At 35.5% G+C, this 20,420-nt stretch overlaps 1 protein-coding gene across 4 annotated transcripts in view; it reads right to left on the minus strand.

Annotated features, from left to right (window-relative positions):
• The window catches only part of LOC149567161 (cryptic loci regulator), a 53,151-nt gene extending 35,133 nt beyond the window's left edge, over window positions 1–18,018 (minus strand). For 3 of the 4 annotated variants that reach the window (XR_016362351.1, XR_016362352.1, XM_089820346.1), the window contains exons 1-2: window positions 17,775–18,018; window positions 17,626–17,693 (exon numbers count right to left, since the gene is read on the minus strand). The gene's annotated coding sequence lies outside the window, so the exon portion shown is untranslated. Of the gene's footprint in view, window positions 1–17,445; window positions 17,487–17,625; window positions 17,694–17,774 lie in introns of all 4 variants that reach the window. The other variant, XM_089820347.1, reaches the window with a different exon arrangement.
• Window positions 18,019–20,420: the final 2,402 nt, after the last annotated feature.

Genomic DNA, 20,420 nt, shown 5'->3' on the forward strand with positions numbered 1-20,420 from the left:
AGAAAACTTGGCCTCGAGAATGAAAAACTTCTCTGATTCCACTGCCCCTACCACGTAAAAGACCCAAACTCCGTCGTTTCATCTTTCTTTAGGCCTTTTCTACCTCATTGTTTCAAAATGAATATGGTGTGAGTTAATTCTCAATTGAACTATAAGAGTCTATACTCTCCATGACTGATGATCATGGATATGATTGAATGATTCCAATCATCAAAAATAATATTATTTTGAATTTATTTATAATGTAATACAAAATCCTTTTTTGGTTATTATTAAAACACTTACTTAAATGAATGCCTCTTTTACTCTTCATCTACTTCAAGTTTTGTTTTATTTAAGACTTCCTTTCTCATGCAAGCTGTAATTCAACTAGAATTTCTTCCTTGATCATGAGAATCATCATGTGGTTTGATAATAGTGTTGTTAGGATCAGTAACATACCTGTTACTGGCAAAAAATCTTACTATCTCTTCAACAACTCAAGCGCAAACATAACCCATTTTCCATGTACTTTTAAGTGACCAATACATCTGCTTTGAATTTCAAGGTGCTGACCAGGTCGGCAAACTTTCTTTCTCATGCAAGCCATAATTTGATTATAACTTCTTCCTTGATCATGAGATTCTTGATCAAGATTCATTATGCAGCTTGATTATAGTGTTAGGGTCTGTAACATACCTGTTACTGCTAAAAATCTTAATATCTATTCAACAACTCAATCACAAATAACCCATTTTCCATATACTTTTTAAGTTACCAATACATCTGCTTTGAATTTCAAGGTGCCGATCAGGTCAGCAAACTTTTTCAATAAAATGGGTACATGTTATGTTTATCTGAGTAAAAGCCAACAATAATCCTATATTATTTTTTGATGTATCTAGTTCCTAATTTTCCCCTGCACAAGTATCTGGGGGCACCCAACTAGTGAGATAAACTGGATGCTTTCTTCAAAAAAGGAATTGTAATTAATCAAATCCTTCTCGAGGGTTAGGAAGTTCATCCTGAAATCAATCTGATTATGGTACTGCATACTTTAGAAGCGTGTGCAACATAGGCCAGAAAAATCACTCTCATAGCTCTAAAACCTCCAACGTTTGAGGATTTCAGACGAGTGAAGCTCAGAGGTGGTATCTGTACTCAAGCACCCAAGGTCCACAGTTTCAGTTCTCTTGTTCTAAGAGCCCTTGAACTACAGAAAATTCTCAGATCAGTTTTCCAGAAAATTTAGAGAGTTTCATTTCAGGTTATACCCACTATAACCTAGAGCTTTGTCATTTCAAAGTAACATTAGCAGTCTGCTGCTACTGCTTGCCATTATCAAATAATGCAAAAGTGATGCATTCTTAATTGTGTTGGAACTCTACCTGCATTGGAACTTTACCTTTCCAAGTTCTATTTCTATAGTACCCAGCATCCTGGTCTAAAGAAACCAAGATCAATTATTTCCTTGCAGATCACAATAATTTCCTTCAACCCAACAACCATTAACAGTGATGCATTTGCTACATAAGGTATCAACTAAATTCAAGAAGGGAATGCTTTGACAAAGCATTATAAACTTACAGCACAGCCAAGCAATGAGAATATTAGGATATGATAGCATCGGTCAGATGCTGATTATGGCAGATAAATATGCTTGCAAAGAACTCCAAAACATCTAACAATGAAGATGCCAATGTTTTTGTATTTTTTGAAACATATTGCACCGGTTACAAATGAGAAAATATGCATCTACAACAATAAGAAAACAAGGCAACGCCTGCTAGTATTTTCAATGATATTATAATCCCTTTTGACAACTTTTTGATATAAAATTATGATATAAATCAGATTACAAGAACTCCACAACTGATTAATAAATCCCTAACAATGCCCTATAATATTCAGATCTAACCTCAATGCAATGCAAAAATATAAATGAACAGGAACTTGGAAACCACCAAAAAAATCTGGATTTTACTGTTGCGACGGTACTATAGCAGAAACATTGTAGCAAAAATACTGTAGCAGCAGCACTATAGCGATGACTGTGTAGCGACGACACTGTTCACCTTCAGCTACAGGAAAGTCTTTCAAACTCTTCCAGAATCCTTAACCAAACATCCCAACCCTACCGCAATATGTCTGTGTATTAATATCAGACTTATTACTTCAACTTAACTTCTCAAATCTAGCCCTAGGCCACAAATTCGGCATAATGAATAGACTGATTCATCTTCTCCAATAGTTGCAACCCTTTGGAGGATCTTTCACCACCTCAATTATGCGAATCAATGGAAGTGTTCATTCTCAATGACCAAAGTAGCAAACTACAAAAACCCTTGGCTCCACAAGTTATTAAGAAAAGTAGATGGCAACACATTCGATGTCCAACAATCAGGCTTCCCTCCATAATTATTCTTTTTCTCCAAGGGGTCGGCCTCCAAGAAGAAATAAAAAATAATATTTAATTTCACTTTCTAGAAGATTCACCCTTTCTTACAATAAAAATTAATTGCACTTTAAAGTAATATTAAAAATATAATTAATATAAAGTGCAAATATCATAGGCTATAGGAAATTCGTGGCTACAAGAAACCTGTAATTGCCAGAGGTTTGTGGTTGCAAGAAGACTGTAACAACAGTAAGAACTCGCCACACAACCCTCTCCTCAACACCTTGACCTACGAGGGTCCGATTATAGGCCAAACTCCATTAAATCTGAATGCTAGTGAGAAGGGGACATTAAAGTCCACCCTCCATGAAATTGCTTATCCTCAAGCAATCTCAACTCCAGTAGTTGCAAAATTTCCTCACCTTCCCAAGTAGCATCCTCAACCGGCAAGTCCTTCCATTTGATCGAATATTCCCTAAGAACTTGTCTCCTCAATTATTTCTCCTTAACATCCAATATAGTCTCAAGTGCTAAAATCAACTTACCCTCATCATTTAAGGGTGGTAGAGTTGTGGAAGGGACCACACAATGTCATAACGCCTTCTTGAGGCATGACGTATGAAAAACATTATGGACCTTACTATCAGCTGGTAACTCCAATTCATAAGCCACCTTACCCACATGCCTAATGATTTTGAAGGGTCCATAGTATTGTGGCTTGAGCTTCTTTGCACCATTCTTCTTGAGTGTAGACTATCTATAAGGTTGTAGCATCAAGTACACCCCGTCTCCTACCTCGAATGCACGTTCAACTCTTTTTTTATCTGCATATTGCTTATGCTGATTTTGTGCTCTCTGAATATTCTCCTTGAGAGCCTTAATGATATCTTGATTTTCCTACAGCAAAGCTTTAGCACTAGGCACTCTACTATCACTCGTCAATAAATCAGGAAAGTTGGGTGCCTCACAACCATACAAGACCATAAATGGTGTCATTTGAATAGAAAGATGGTAGGTAGTATTATAATCGTACTCACAAAGATATATCCAATTAATACACCAATTTTTCTGCCCTGCAATGTAGTTCCTCAACATCCCTTCTTCGTTGGATCAAAAAGTGGCATTGCATGCCTTGAATATCCATTAACAAATCTGCAAAAAAAAACCACATGAGCTCAAAATTCCTCTAAGATGTGTGCGACTCTCAAGAATAGGCCACTCAATTATTGTTTTGACCTTACCTAGATCTATATGTACTCCCTATGTGTTGATGATGTAGCCTAAGTACAACAACGCTTTGAATCCTAATTCGCACTTGGATTCCTTGACATACAACGATTCTTTGCCAAGAATACCCAAACCTGTATTAAGATGTGTAATATTCTCCCTCCATGATTTGTTGTTCATCAAAATGTCATCCAAGGAAACTAGCACAAACTATCTCAATTGTTGTATGTCTGGATGATAAGTAGGTTTTTGTCGCTCCTCATGTACTGGCATCAAAACACAATCTGTTGCCCACTCAACCATGTCACGACACATGAATTGTTCCATCCTCCTATAAGATATAGTCCTACAACTAGTCTCTAAGGGCCTTTAGCACATTGTTCTTCCCATCCATTTGAAATCTTATTTCCATGTCATGAAGTTTAGGGGTAAACTCACATATGTCATGAAACCATGTCATTCCCAATACCATATCAGTATCTCCCATGTTCACCACATAAAAATCTGCCTTAAACTCAAAGTTATTTAGACTCACAGGCAGATCTGGAATCTTCATGTTGCACCTAAGAGTGTAGTCGTCTACAACCTTTACTCTTGTACCCTTAAAGTCCTTTGTTTGTATGTTCCATCTCTCAACCAACTAGGCAGTAATGAAGTTATGTGTGGCTCTTGTGTTGAGCAAAATAATGATTTGTCGCCCAGTTAAAACTTCATATAGCCTAAAGGTTTTGTCATGCAGTATGCTAATGAGACATGCTTCCTGTAGCTGAACTATCTCTTATTTTTTAGCCTTTTCTTCATCATGTTTTGATCGTGCTGCCTCAGACTCTTCTTGATCAGATTGCTGATCTGAATTTTCAGATTTAGAATCCTCATACAATGCACACAGAACACAGTTAGACTTCCCCTTTGGCCTTAATGGACAGTCATGGTTTGCTTCATTCAACCCTTTGCAACAAAAACACAACTTTCTGTGCAAATCATTTAGTGTTTCTTGATGTAGGGTTGTCGATTTCCCCCTTTGGATCTACCTTTTCCTGAATTGCCCAAAGGTGATCCTCAATTCATTTGTGCATCATGTTATGATGAGATAATGTTGCAATAATCTCATCCTCCTCCACCTTCAACTGAGTCTCCAAGCTATGAACAACTTTAGCTGCACATGAAGAAGCCTCAAACTGTTCTTGTTTCTTCAAGTTTGGAATCTTTACCAAATCCTTTAATTGACAATACTCATCAACTTCATTGTTGTCATTAGAACCAGGTACATTTTCATATTCATTCTCTGATTGAAATAAGAGTCTATTAATGTTATCCATCCTCTTTTGCCTTTGTATGTTGAGGAGATTGACCTTTCCTTTGACTTCTTGGAGACGTTATCTCACATTTGCAACCACCAATTTAGCATTTTTAGCTTTTTGCAACCATTTATAATTCATTTCTTTAAACCTCTTTACCTCTTTAATGCTAAAGTATGTCAGACCAACTCTCGTATGATTGATATCTTTGTGTTTACTAATAGGTGTAGGACTTCCATCAATGAATGATATCATAGTGTTGACTTTCTCATTATCACAAGTTTCTATTTCATGAGAATGATGGTGCATAACACAATTGTCCTCAAACAAATCAATAATGATATCCTGCCATTGTAAAGTGTTACCTTCATCACTTGTAATCAAAGCACTAAGGTCTACTCCAATAAGTAGAGGATCAACCTTCATATCCACCTTGAGAGGCTCAATCAAATGATGAGGTCTTCGTAACTGCCCATTCGAAAACAATATCTTTGACTCAAACGAGTCTGACTCATAAGCATTATAATGTGTGTTATCATCCATACACATACCTACATCCAAGGAATTGCTGCTATGTACCTCAACAGATAACTCAACTGCATGTTCATCTAGCTTGAATTCCTGGGACTCCATGCTAACAATTGAACCTTCAAACTCATTTTCTAAGGGCTGTTTTGAAAAATCAAACTCATCACGACATGAATCTGCATCATACATTCCGTCATTAGTACCCACTTCTTGAGTACTACCATGTGACAACTCAAGGATAGCATCTTGCACTGCTAGCCTTTAAGGATGCAAGGTTTCACAACTGATGTCATAAAAATCACAAGTGTTCATGCAATCTCCATTAATGTCATTGGGATCTTGAGTGTCAATACCCAAGGTCAATTCCATAACCTCTTGTAAGGATGATGTAGACAAATCGTCACCCAAAACTGTCATATCATTTTCCTGATTCAAATATGCATGTCTATCAAATTAATCATATAAATTTTTACATACCTTATCAGAACTAGACGACATAAAATCAATCTCCTTTATCACGAATTGAAGATTTTGGAAAGTGTCTAGCTTATGAATCCAAGACTAAACTGTAACTTTCCCACTTCCATCAAGCATAGGTAATGTGAATATGTTGGCTGCATGCTTCAGATCTTTGTTTTGATCTCTTGGTCTTTGATTTCGTCTCATCTTGTAATGCTCTCTCTTTTGACTTCGAAATCTGTCAAAGCTCAGGTGTTCCCTAAGCTCTAGTGTCAATGATTCTCATTCAACATTTGCTACCATAAGATTGTCTGCAAGCATTATCATCTTCATATTTATCCCTCAGAAAGGTAGGGCGCGTAGGCCTATGAATGGTCCAGGAGGAAGCTCTTTGTACTATACTCTCGTCATCATCTAGGACTTGGTCTTGTTTGATCTGTGGGTTCATCTGTTGTATTGTTGTAGTAAGTTTTTGTAAACCTTCAGCTACTTGTTGCTGCTCCGCTGCCAAATGTCTAAAGAACTCGCATGCTTCTCTTGCATCATTGTCTCCACCATCTCTTCCTTCGTTTCTTGGCGGTTCACCTCCTCCCCTGTCACCCATCTCTTCTAGGGGTATATTCTCAAACTGATATTGCTCTTTCTGGTCTCCTACGATAAATCCTAAGGTGACCTCACTGTTGTGATTGCATATGAAACTTCAAGCCTCCACAATGGCAACATCAAAGCTCTAATACCACTGTAATATCCCTTGCAATTCTGAATTAAATTCTGATTCCTTAACCTAAGAATTTCGTCAAACACTTTGCACAAAAGAGATATATTGCAGATCCAAATTCTGATTTCTTTCTAAATGCCAAACTTTAATATATATGCTTGCAAAGAACTCCAAAACATCTAACAATGAAAATGCAAATGTTTTCATATTTTTTGAAACATATAGCACTGGTTACAATCGAGAAAATATGCATCTACAACAATAAGACATTAGGGCGACACGCCTGCTATGATTTTCAATGATATTATAATCCCTTTTGACAACTTTTTGATATAAGATTCTGATATAAATCAGATTACAAGACCTCGACAACTGATTTATAAATCCCTAACGATGCCCTAAAATATTCAGATCTAACCTAAATGCAATGCAAAAATATAAATGAATAGGAACCTGGAAACTGCCCAAAAAATCTGGATTTTACTGTAGTGACGGTACTGTAGCAAAAATACTGTCAGGACAACACTGTAGCAGCGACATTGTAGTAACAACACTATAGCAGTGGCACTGTAGCTGTTCAGCTTCAGCTACAAGAAAGTCTTTCAAACTCTTCCAAAATCCTTAACCAAATATCCCAGCCCTATTGCAATTTGTCTGGGTATTAATATCAGACTTATTACTTCAATTTAACTTCTCAAATCTGGCCCTAGGCCACAAATTCGGCAGAATGAAAAGACTGATTCATCTTCTCCAATAGTTGCAACCCTTCAGAGGATCTTTCACCACCTCAGTTATGCGAATCAATGGGAGTGTTTGTTCCCAATGACCAATGTAGCAAACTGCAAAAACCCTTGGCTCCACAAGTTATTAGGCAAAGTAGATGGCAACACATTTGATGTCCAACAATGAGACTTCCCTCCATATTTATTCTTTTTCTCCAAGAGGGCGGCCTCCTTCTAGAAGAAATTAAAATAATAATATTTAATTTCACTTTCTAGAAGATTCACCCTTTCTTACAATAATAACTAATTGCACTTTAAAGTAATATTGAAAATACAATTAATATAAATTACAAATATCATAGGCTACAGGAAGTTCGTGGCTGCAGGAAACCTGTAACTGCCAGAGGTTTGTGGCCGCAGGAAGACTGTGAAAACAGTAAGAGCTGCCCATACGACCCTCTCCTCAACACCTTGGCCTACAAGGGTCCAATTATAGGCCAAACTCTAATAAATCTGATTGCTAGTGAGAAGGGGACATTACAGTCTGCACACTATTGGAAGTATGAGGTTCAATGCTTTAGCTAATATGCATAGATTGTATTAAGCAGGCTTAAAAGTATTGATGTTTCTCCAGAATAACTTGAAATTAAATTATTTTGGGAGCCCATCAAAACCATCACCTTCTATAGTTGTGCCTAAAGAATATAATCTGTTGGCCTGACTCTCTTTCTAAAAGATAAATTACCGGCACCAAATATTAACATCTAATTACGATCGGCAATAGCAAGGGGTGATATGTTTGTGCTGTTAACATAATTCTGAGCTTACACATGAATATTATTGTTAAGGGAAATAATTCCATCATTGTTGGCAATTAATATTCTATATACTATCTGAGGAAATATAATTATGATTAATGCTGACAAAGTCTGTTGTTACTATAAATGAAGAGGTGAAAGATTAATAGGCACGAAGAGGTGCAAGTTATGAATGGATACAATCCATTCATCCACATGGGTATAACACAGGGATCTACATGTCTTCCAAACACCACCAAAGACATTAAAGACATTTTGGAGGGCAATTACACTGCAGATCAGTACCGCAACAAACTAACACATATCAAAGACAGCTATATATTATACACTCAGTGTCTATATCTCAGAAGATACATTACGCATTTGAGATGTGCTACAGATTATGATATATATACAAGAGCAAGAAAACTATTGATACACTAGTGAAGATATTGTATGGAGAACAATAGTGACTATAAGGGGAGTTATCTGGTGATGAATAGAGGCGTAATCGGGAAAAAGAAAAGACTAATATAAATGTGGAACAACAATAAATATACCCCACGAAGTACGAAGTGTTCAAAACACCCACTTAACACTATGACTAAGATTAAAGGTGAATAAATAAGAGCTAAGAGATGGCAATAAGACTTGTCAAAATACAGCCATATTAAATAGTGACAATGAACATTATTACCCGTCCATATAAATAATCTATTTCAACTTAGTATGCTACTATGCAGTGATATATGAGTGTATTTTGATGTCTTGTTAAAGTTCAAGGAGCTTCGGAAGGCCCAAGTTTTTCAGTGGTATTGACGAGACTACCATAGTTTGGAAGGGTACATGAAACAAAAGTCTCTCTAATCAAATGCAGAATAACCAATCAGTCTCAATTATATTGTGGAAAAGATAACTTAGGTCAGAACTTTCTCCTCTAAGATGGAAATATTAAGCAAAGAATTTCAGGAAGGAGAAGAATATACCAAACTCTATTAAGAAGTATGAGTCTATCATATTCAAGGAAATAAGAACTGACTAATTTGCTCAATAACTATGGGGATTCTCGCCTGCTTTGGGTTTACATGATATACGCTTTTATCCTAAACATAGAGTTTAGATTGCAAGTCAAGTGCTGGTCAATAATAGCAACCAAACTCTAATGATTAATTTTGAAATTAAATGTACTCAAGGCGTTTGATGAAATACTTATCTGTGAAATAGCAATACAAGTTAAATTTTTGGTTAGAACTGGTCTGGGATATTACAGAAAAAAATCACTTTGAGTTTTAATCAGAAACATATCTTGGCAGCTGGACATGATAGAAGGATGGTTTTCTTCAAAATTGAAGAGAGGAGGATCTGCCTATGTTGTCTTTAACGACTGAGTTGAGACATCTGTTGAAAGGAAGAATCTATACAGATTGTGATTAGTTCCTTTGGCAAGGAGAAATTAACCTTCAGAGGTAGAAACCAGAGGATCTGCCTCAATTGACTATCAAAGATTCTGCCTCACTTGACTATCAAAGATTCTGCCTAAATTGACAATCATATAAATTAAGGTTCTGAGATCTATATCCATGGACATGCCATGATACGTTATGCCATGATATCTCAGAAGATACATTGCAGACATAATATCTATGGACATGCCATTATATGTTATGGTAGACATCATGTCACGTGATATCAGTGCACATACCATAACTAGGATATACAAATGTCATGTGACTTGATGTTTTGTATACTCCTTGATAAATGATATCTATATTAGTCCATACTTAGTTATCTTCTCTAGCTAAGAGAGAGTGTTGAGATACGATAGCATCAGTCAGATACTGATTATGGCAACAGTGCATGCATTTATCTTGCCATTAATATCACAAGTGATTATCCATCTGATTATCTCAAAATATTATTAATTACATCAAACTGAGTATGCAAATCTATACATTCAGATTATACCTCTCTTGGAGATTGTTCAATACTTCCTTCCAAAATATCGATCATGTATTGGATCGAGTTTATGATCCATCATCCTACATAAATCGGAGTTCACAATAAGACTTGTTTATTTCATAAACATGCTCAATTAGGAACGAGTCTATTGGATTGTTGATTATTGATGCAGGAGCATCCTTGGGCTGTTGGCAATCTTGCATCGCCAAAAATATATTTGTTGTTTTCCATTTAACAGTTGTCTTTCTGAAAGCTTGTATTGGCAAACTCTTGTTTGCTATTTCCAAATTCTGCAGGCTTAGCTTCATATGGTGGACATATCAAGAATCATTACCATAAGTACGCATAATCCTATGTGACAACTGGCGGAAGTTATGCTTCATCTTCTCGGGTGCTGATTTCCTATGTTGCTCTTCATGCGATGCCTAGCATTTAATTTGGTGTGGTTCTATATTTAAGAGTTAGCTTACGCGCTCTTGGATCTAGGTAGTTGGTTAACGTGTGGATCTAAACCTAAGGTTGCATAACGTTATCTAATGTATTATGTATTTGGTCATTAATTAAATGAGGGCCAGCCCTATATTGTGATGCATGTTTCCTATTATTGCGTTTTGTGAACTCAAAGCCAACCTCTGTGTCCTAATGGCTATATATGTAATGTCCTTGAGTCTTAGGAGGTATCACTGAGGGAGTATCATTCACGAAGATACTTAAAAGAAACTTGGATAGCGAACTTTGGTCTGAAATCTAGAATGTATTTGGTCGTAACCAAGAAGGCCTTACAGCGTGGCATATAGTATACTTTATCATGTGAGTTGTCTTATGAATCAGTGGAATGTATATGGGAAATTGGTGTAATTCAAGATTTGTTGATAATAAAAGTGTTTTTGAATGGTATCAAAGCCAAGTTGATAATTTGGATGTATAAGCAAGAGGTTGATCTATTGGTGACTAGTCAGAGATTGAGTGGGTCTAATAGTTGTTCATTTGATCTTGGTTAAGCTTGAAGAGCTTGCAAAGACTTGAATCCTTGATTGTGAGGTGGCCTATTGAAGTTATGGCTCATAATTGTTGACGACTTGTTCAAGTTTTGTTTGGAAGCCAGTATGCCACCTAGAAGAATGAACCCCAGAAGGCTAGAGAACATGTTTGAAGAATTCAAGATTGAAATGAGGGATGAGATCTGAAATGTCTTGAATGGCTTGAGAAGAAACCCTAAATTAATGAGATGACGTGGATTAATAATTATTATTATTGTTAGGCTTGCCTTCTAAATAATCGTGCACCCTGTGGGTGTTTAAACCATATAAACGGCAACATTTCCAAGAACTAGGATTTAAAAAGATTTGGGGATATAGCAAAAAAGGTTCTAGCTTTTCGTATAATGTCTCGCACATGTACGAGCATGTGTCAAAGAGTTTGGGACGAAGTTAGAATTATTTGTAATTATGATAATTTAAGGCAACGCGACGGCTTCCTTATTAAGACAAGAAACGATTGGTTTTCCCAACTTTAAAATTTCTCTACTATTCTCTGGTATAATCTTTTTTGTCGTCTACAGAATTTTGCAATGAGAGGTGCTAAACTGAGAATCGAACCCAACAAAATTGAGGAAGGGTTTCAAAAGAATCTTGCGGTTATACACATCTTTGAAAAGGGAGGCATTTTACCCTTCATGGAACGTACGTCAGGAGGCCACAAATAGATCGCTTCTTGCCAGTTCGTCTCGACATGGAATGAAAGAAGGGTGAATATCAATGGGATTAGCTTTGAAATCAACAAGGACGTCATTGCCGAAGCTACTGACCTCTCCACTAAGGGTTGGAAAAAGGAAAAACAAGCAAGACCTCCAACCATGATGGCCTCAACCAATTTTTCAGAGGTCCTAAAGAGCAGCCAGTGAAAAAACAAGGCAATTATAGCTGTGAGGATACCTGAGAATTTAAAAGCATGCATGTTACATTGTTATGAAGTATTTCATGCTGGAGGGTAGGTTTACTGTCATTTACTTCTACCACCTTCTATTCCTAAATCACTTAAGGAACAATGATCTCATTTCCATTCATTTTTATCTTCTGCATTCACTTGAGGGCAATGTCGAGTTTGTTAGGGAATGTAAGGAAACTAGTAAAGACTGTGCCATTTTACACCAGGGCTTAATTTCCAAGCTCTACAACTTTCATCATGCCTTATGGCAGTCTATCAATGTGTCCATCCAACTTGTGGCCTAGACTGAGGCCTCCCCGACTGAGTCTACCCCTGATACCAGCATTCCCCAAGCTAGGACTAGCAGGAAAAAAACACCATATAAGCCCCTTTAAAGGTGAGACCTTCTCCCCCCCCCCCCCCCCCCCCAACCAAATTCTAGGGATAACAAGAAAAAACATGTTGAGAGCCCCCTTACTAAGTCCAGACCTTCAAACAAAGGGAAAAGACTATTTTCAATGTCGACTCTGTTGAGTGTAGATAAACCCCCGGTGCCTGCAAGTCTAACAGGTTGGCTAAGGAAAGATGTAAACAGACTCTTAAAACTGGTAATTCTTCTGCCACTGAAGACACTAAGAATCACTCCACAGATGATTCGTCCCAACACTCTTCCAATCGAAAGGATGATTCCTCCCCTCTGGTTATTAAAGAGACCCCCCCCCCACCCCCTCCCTACCCCTGGCTCCTGTTGTGGTAATTAAGCTAGATATTGATGAGGGCCGTGATAGAGTTGAATGTAAAATCCTCTTTAAGGTATTAAACTTTGATTATCCTCTAAATTGGATCAATTTAATCAATGAGAAAACTATGTGGACTAATATAGTTACTACCAGTAGTACTTTTGGTTGGCTCGCAATAGTACCTTTCAATCTCCACATATAGCATCGCCTGAGAAAATCAGACAACCCAAGAGCAAAACGAAGTGACGAATATAATAGAAAATAATAGAACACTTTCTAAAACATGTGAGTACAAAAAAAAGGTTCAAATAATAAAACATATGATGATAGAGAGTCAGGCAAAGACAGACATGTTAGAGTGACAATGAGGAATACAGGAGATAAAAACAGCATTTTCAACAAGAGGAAGTTTCTTAGAGGCACACACATATATCTTGATGATGACCTCACCGTAACTCAGCAAGAAGAAAGGAGGAAGGAATGGGAAAAAGTGAAAACAGTGAGCAAACGGCAAGTGGGAGTGGCTACAAAATGGCAAAGCCCAAATTAGCGACAAAATCACAAGCAATAAATAGGAACTCGGGCCCACCTAGGAACATTTAACTATAGTTAGTTGGAACTGTAGAGGTTATCCTTGGAGAAGAGGACCTGGGTTAGGGCCGATAGCTAAAGATAATGACATCATTATGCTTACCGAGACACATGAGCATGATGGATGTAGGATTCCAGATTTCGAAGGGTATAAGAAGGTATCACTGTGGAATGGAAGATAGAGAATGGTAAGGGGCATGGAGGCATCACCGTTCTAATAAAAGAAACTTGGAGCAGATTTGTAAACTTAGAGAAAGAAGATGTGAACAAGCAGTATATTTGGATTAAAATAACAGAGAATCAGATTACTACGAGGGTGGCTATCTGTTACTTCGCCCCAAAAGGCTCAAAAATGTATAAAAAGCATAGATTGGATCGAGAAGACCCATTCGCTGCACTCAAAAAAGACATAGCAGCCTTTAGCTCTCTAGGGGAAATAATGATAATAGGGGATTTCAATGCTAGAACAGCAAACAACCAAACTCTCAATCTTAAGGAGAGCTACAGTGAAAGCAGAAACCCAGTTTAGCTTGAAGAAGAAGGGACACAAAAATGGGAAAGATCTTCGCAGGATAGCATGGGAAAGATTAATCATTTTGGTGCTGAATTACTAAGTTTATGCTGCCTATATAACATGGTCATATGTAATGGTTTGGAAAAGTGGCCTAAATCAGGTGGAATCACATGCAAAAGATACAATGGACAAAGTGTTGTTGACTATGTAATATGCTCGCAAGAATATGTCGCAAAGATAATTAACTTTGAGATAGAGGACTGCCCCATGGAGCTAAAATCTGATCATAACCCCATTTTGATAAGGGTGGCCACTCACTTTAAAGATCAACATATTGTCCCAAAACCTTTACAAAAGAGGAAGAGGATTCCGATTGGCAAAGTTTTAATGACACAAGAAAACCATGCTACTTTCCAAAACTCTCTTTTGCGGCTGTCTAGAGTTCCGAAAAACCATCCCGAGTCTGATAAACAACATTTCATGGACAAGGATAATCTTGTTCTTACTATAATTAAAGCATTGGAGGAGTGTAAAAGATCTAGGGCCACAAGAGAAGCCAAGAACACTTTTCCGGCTAATCCGTGGTTTGATGAAGAATGCAAAACAGCAAAAAGAAATTGGAAAAAGAACATAAATAAAGAAAGTAGAAAGGAGTATGATCAGCTGATTAAAAAGAAGAAAGGAGAGTATGTAAATAAGAGAAGAATCGAGTTGATTAATCTTGGTAAAAACAACCCCAGAAAGTTTTGGAAAGAACTTCAGCAGAGAAAAACTCAGATAGAGAACAACATAACAGGAACCAAATGGCTGGAATATGCTAAAACTCTCTACAAGTGTGATCTAGGAGAACGTAGAACCATGGAAACAGAGACTACAGGGGAGTTATTCAGCGAAAAGGATATTATCCAAGGCATAAGGAGGTTAGCTGCCGGTAAAGCGCAAGATATAGATGGGCTTCAAGCTGAATATTTAAAATGGGGTGTTGAAACCCTCACACCACACATCACTAAAATTTTCAACAGTGTCAATAGAGAAGGTTTCCCTGTAAAATGGACAACAAGTGTGGTGATCCCACTCCACAAAAGTGGAGATATAAATAATCTTTCTAATTACCGAACCATCATGATCAATCCACTTTTTGGCAAGTTACTTGGCAGCTTGGTAGAACAAAAAATCAGCAACTGGGCTGAAACAGAAGGCAAACGTGCAATAGGGCAAGCAGGCTTTAGACCGAAGCACTCTACTATAGATCATGGCATCACTCTTAGATACTTGACTGAGAAAGTTTGGGACACTCCGGAGAACGAAGCTTTTTGTTGTTTCGTGGACTTCAAAAAAGCATTCGACACAGTGTCACGTAATAAATTATGGGATAGAATGGAAGAGTTGGAAGTTCCTAAAGAACTTAGGTCAGCAGTTTACAAATTATATGAGCAGGTCAAAGCTAAAATCAGAACGACATAAGGGCTATCAGAAAATTTTGACAGCAACATCGGGGTTAAGCAAGGGTGTCCGCTATCTCCAACATTATTCGGGCTCTATATTGACAAGTTAGAAGAGTGGATAAACAAGACCAATGGTGAGGGGGTGCAGCTAGCCCACTTTGTGATAAGATTGCTCTTACATGCAGATGATCTCATAATTCTTGCTAGAACAGCTAAAGGTTTGAAAGAGCACTAGAAAATTTTTGTCATGAAGTAGGAATGCAAGTTAACACTAGTAAAACCAAAATTATGATCTTCTCGCTGAAGAAGAATAGGGGCATACAAGACGAGTTTCTATTGGAAAATAGCCCACTTGAGATTGTGGAAGAGTACAAATACTTGGGCATCGATTTTCATAACAAACTCAATTGGGATACTTGCAGATCAAAAAGGATCCAAGGGGGCTGGAAGGCGTTATACTCTTTATAAAACAAGTGTAGGAACACAGAATTATGGGATTGGACGACCATGAAGACTCTTTTTGGTTTGCTGGTCGCTCCGATTATTTTATACGGATGTGAAGTGTGGGGAGGTAGTATGTCCGAACAGAAATGGCAGCAAGTAGAAAGAATTCAAAAACACTTCATCACATGCAATCTTAAAGTCAAGACCATAGTTCCGTATGAGATCCTTTTGGCGGAGGTGGGTTCCTATCCATTAGAAGCCGTTGCTTTGGTCCGAATGATAAGCTACTTAAAGAAAACCCATAGTCTAGAAACACATCGTTGGCCCAAGTTGATCATAGAGGAAAAACTTGTGGGGCGGAAAAGCACATGGATGAAGCAAAATGACAAATGGATGCGAAAATGGGATATCAACATCCAAACTTGCCCGAATAACATTACAGAAATAAAAAAGTTTGTCAATGAAAAATTTCACAATATTCTGTGGACAAGACGCATAGGGCGGAAAAAATGCTATTACATTAAAGAATTTAATCCCACTTATAGTCATGATGAAAAGGCCACTTATAGTCATGATGAAAAGGCCTATATAAGAGCACCTATTAACTGGAAAGCAAAAATGTTGATGGCACAACTTAGAACTAGTTCACATCAGCTGCGATGTGAAACTGGTCGGTGGCAAGTTCCAAAGGAAGAGTGGGCAGACAAAACATGTTTATTTTGTAATATGGGAATAATTGAGACAGAGCAGCACTTTGTCAAGGACTGCCTGGCTTATAATGACATCAGATCTGGTTATACAAAAATATTGTAGAACAAGGACTTCAACTATTTATTCGAGGAAGATCAAGTGAAGAGAGCAGCGGATTTGATTACCAAACTTCAGAGAAGGAGAGACAAGTTATCCAAAATTTTACAACTGACTAGTTCCGCTCCTGACTCGGGAGGGTGATTGCATGGGTCCCATAGACTACTTTAGTCTCGTGGACGTCATTAAAATCTATCATATCATATCACTGTGTTTACTATATAGATTTTGGCGCAATATTAAAAATAAGTTTATTATATTGAGCTCCTTTAGGATGTAACATTAATGTATACATGAATAAAATGATTTCAATTGATTCGGTGTATTTTAAGTTCTCATACTTGCACCAACATGATGGCAAATGCATCAGAAAATTTAAACCCAAAAATGCAGAAATAGAATAAATGTCCAATAAGATACAATATATAAGGTTTCGGAAGTTACAAATTCTATAAACCCCTGATTGTGATTCTGCCCTACATTGAGCATAGTGTTGATAACTTTCCCAAATGGCTTTCCCAATTCAATACGATCTTCCTCTATGCATTTCCAAGGCAAATTTCGGAGCTGCAGAACCTTGACTGGCGGTTGTGTGTTCCAAAACAGCGGCTGCCCAGCAGTCGACCCCATGTTCTCGAAATCTAGCATCTTTCAGAAAAAACGCCCTCTAAATTTCAAACGATAATTACCTAACCCTCTTAAGTATCAAACACGGTAATGGCTAAATAGCAAACTAAAATGTAAGACTTTAAGATAGTTTTGAAAATAAACTAGTGTCCCCCTTTGTAAGATATACATTTCAAATTGCTGTTTAGAAGTTGCCATCAAACACAATATCATCCCAGGAATCATTATATATTGTTAAATTCGAGGCAAAGTTTCAAAAGCATTACCATAACTCAAGTCCCAAAACCATGTCCTTGATTATCGTATCCTATAAAAATCAGAACTCGACAATCAAATAATACAAAAACCCTTCCAAACCCTAAATGCCTTGTAATCTCGAACTATCAAGAGTAGATTATCTTTGTATAGAAATAGATTCAGTGCAATTAGGAAGTTCGAATTCATACCTCTTCTGCTGGATCTGCTGGATTTCAAATTGGAATGTAGTTTCCCCAGGCTCCGCTCGTTTGTTTTCCTGCGAGCACACACGTACACGTATGAAACCCGTTCCTACGACTCTTTTGGAAAGGCAATTGCAAATCAAAGAAATCCAAACCTTGGTTTTGAAATTCACAATGGCTCTGTGCGACCGTAAATGCCAAAGTAGTCAAAATTTCTCCTACGCATCCATTTAGATACAGGCACCACCAAGCACCTGTGTATCAGGCAAGCTACTCTGTCGCACGTTTTCCGTGTCCAAAAAAATTTTGCTGCAAGCTCCTCCGTGTTCACCTTCTTCTTCTAAACTTCCCGGCATGAACTATTCCAGCAACGGACCATTCGACGGCGAGGACGTGACGAATTTTAGCGCAGCGTTCCCCCAACTGGTAGCTTTGAGCTCACATCCTAATTTTGTTATCTATGAATGGGAGTTGAATGCGTTTGGAAAAAAAAAGGCATATTAGTATATTTCGTTCATTTTTAAAGTCGTCTAGTACTTGCTGGTACGCCATTACTACTATTGTGATGTTTTTTTGAATTTTATGTCTTGATTTAGATTTTTATATTTTATTATTATATTTTTTTATAATTTATTTTATGTCATATTAAAAAATAATAACCCTTTATATTATATTATAAAATTGTTAAAGAAATATTATTTTTTATTATGATTATGAAAATATTATTATTTTCATATTATAATATATTTATAATATAATAATATCATATGATATATATGCATATGCAAATACTAAGTTCTTGTAAGATTTTATCGCATGTTTTTAACTATGGATTAAATTGTGCAATTTCATCTAATCAATTTTCATTGAATTTTTTAATAGTATCATCTAATCAATTTTCATTGAATTTTTTAATAGTATCATCTAATCAATTTTCATTGAATTTTTTAATAGTATCATATTTTGAGATTTTATAAAGTTAAGTTGCAAATTTTATAATAAAATATTTTTTACAAAATAATCATCTGAAATCTAATAGATCAAAAGCTTTTTTAGCAATATGAGCCATTTTTGTGGAAGACAATCACATAAATAATTTTTAGAACTTAATATTTTGAAGTACATGTAATAATGTTAAAGTATTATAAAAAAATTTGTTAAATATATAAATAAGATATTATAAATTATAAATCTATATTTTATAAATCAAATTTGTTTTCAAAATTTCTATTTTTAATTATATTTGAAAATTTAATAAATTTATATATTGCTTTATAATATATATATTTATTTATTTATTTATTTTTTTTTTTTTTTTTTTTTTTTTTTTTTTAAATTTATATACAAGAGCTCTGTAGAGATAAAGTCCGGCCTAATTCCAAAAACAAGGTTGCCTAGAGTATTGTGAAAAGAGAGATCTGAGTAGCTCCTACACTTCATCTTTTATGGGTCTTTATTCTTAATTCTAAGTATCTCTCTCAAGAAATTTCTTGTCCATCTCTACATTTTAGTAAATGAAGATGATCGGGTTGTGATTAACAATTGGTGTGTATTATTGTAGAAATATTACAATCGTAAATAATGTTTCAGTAGTATCCTATCTATGATCAAATCTACAAATGAAACAAAATTTTATTTATAGCTTAATTTTTTTTTTTTAAATCTCTAACTCTTTTACCTTATAGCTTTTTTCATTTTAATAATAATTTAAAAACTTAATAATTAAATAAAATAATTATTTGTGTCATTTAATAATTTATCAAATAAAAAAATTTGATTAAGTTTTTCAATATCAATTTAATATTATATTATAAACTTTTTTTTTTAAAATATTATATTATAAACTTAGATTTAAAATATAGTACATAATTTTGTACTTGATTAACACACAAGGCTTAAACATCCACAGTAATAATTAAAATTTTAATTAATTTTAAAATAAGGAAAAAATAATATTAAATTATTTTCAAAGTTTAGTAGACAAAATATTAGTATTATTTAATGTTTAATGTTTTAAGAGGATAAGATTATAAATTGGTCCTATAAAATATTTTCATTGGCGTAAATTTAAAAAACTTAATATAAGAGGCAAGTAAATAATTGTATTTTTAAAGCTAAAAAATCAATTAGACCACTAGCTAAAATAGGGATGGCCAATCACAAATCAAGAAATGTAGCAAAGAAATATAATAATACAATAAAATTATTAGAAACCATAAGTTAAGAGCAATGTATACTATTTTCAAACAAGTATTAATTAATGTAAAATGATGTGAAAACAATAGTCTCCACCTATAATAGGCGGGACTAATAAATTATTAATTATATTAATCTATTATAATAATAAAAATGCACTATTGTCTTTTTATTAAAAACACTTATGTTAACCGTTTTGAATTGCCTATCTCTGCATAATATGATGTTAAATTAAACCTACTTGAAAAAGTTTGTCTTTAGTTTAAACTCATGATTTCTATTATAAATTAAATAAATAAATAAACTAATTTTAAATTGTATTACCTTTGAATGTCGTTCAAAAAATGCTCTTGAGCCACACTATTCATTTCCAAAGTTTACGAAGGTTATTTAATGGTAATATGGGGATAAAGTGACAAATGAGAGATAAAACGTTCTAAGCATGATAGGTGATAAATGCTTTAGATTCCATTTCGAAGGTCATTTAATGGTGTTCTAGGCATAAAGGAACTAATGAGAGACAAATATTCTTAATCTCTCCTTTATCTCTTTTGTGTTCAATATATTATAAATAGTTAAATTATGTTTAAATTTTATTTTATTTT

The sequence above is a fragment of the Cupressus sempervirens genome, chromosome 3, assembly GCF_028749045.1.
Source record: "Cupressus sempervirens isolate cs-2001-9-10 chromosome 3, ASM2874904v1, whole genome shotgun sequence".
Lineage (NCBI taxonomy): Eukaryota > Viridiplantae > Streptophyta > Pinopsida > Cupressales > Cupressaceae > Cupressus > Cupressus sempervirens.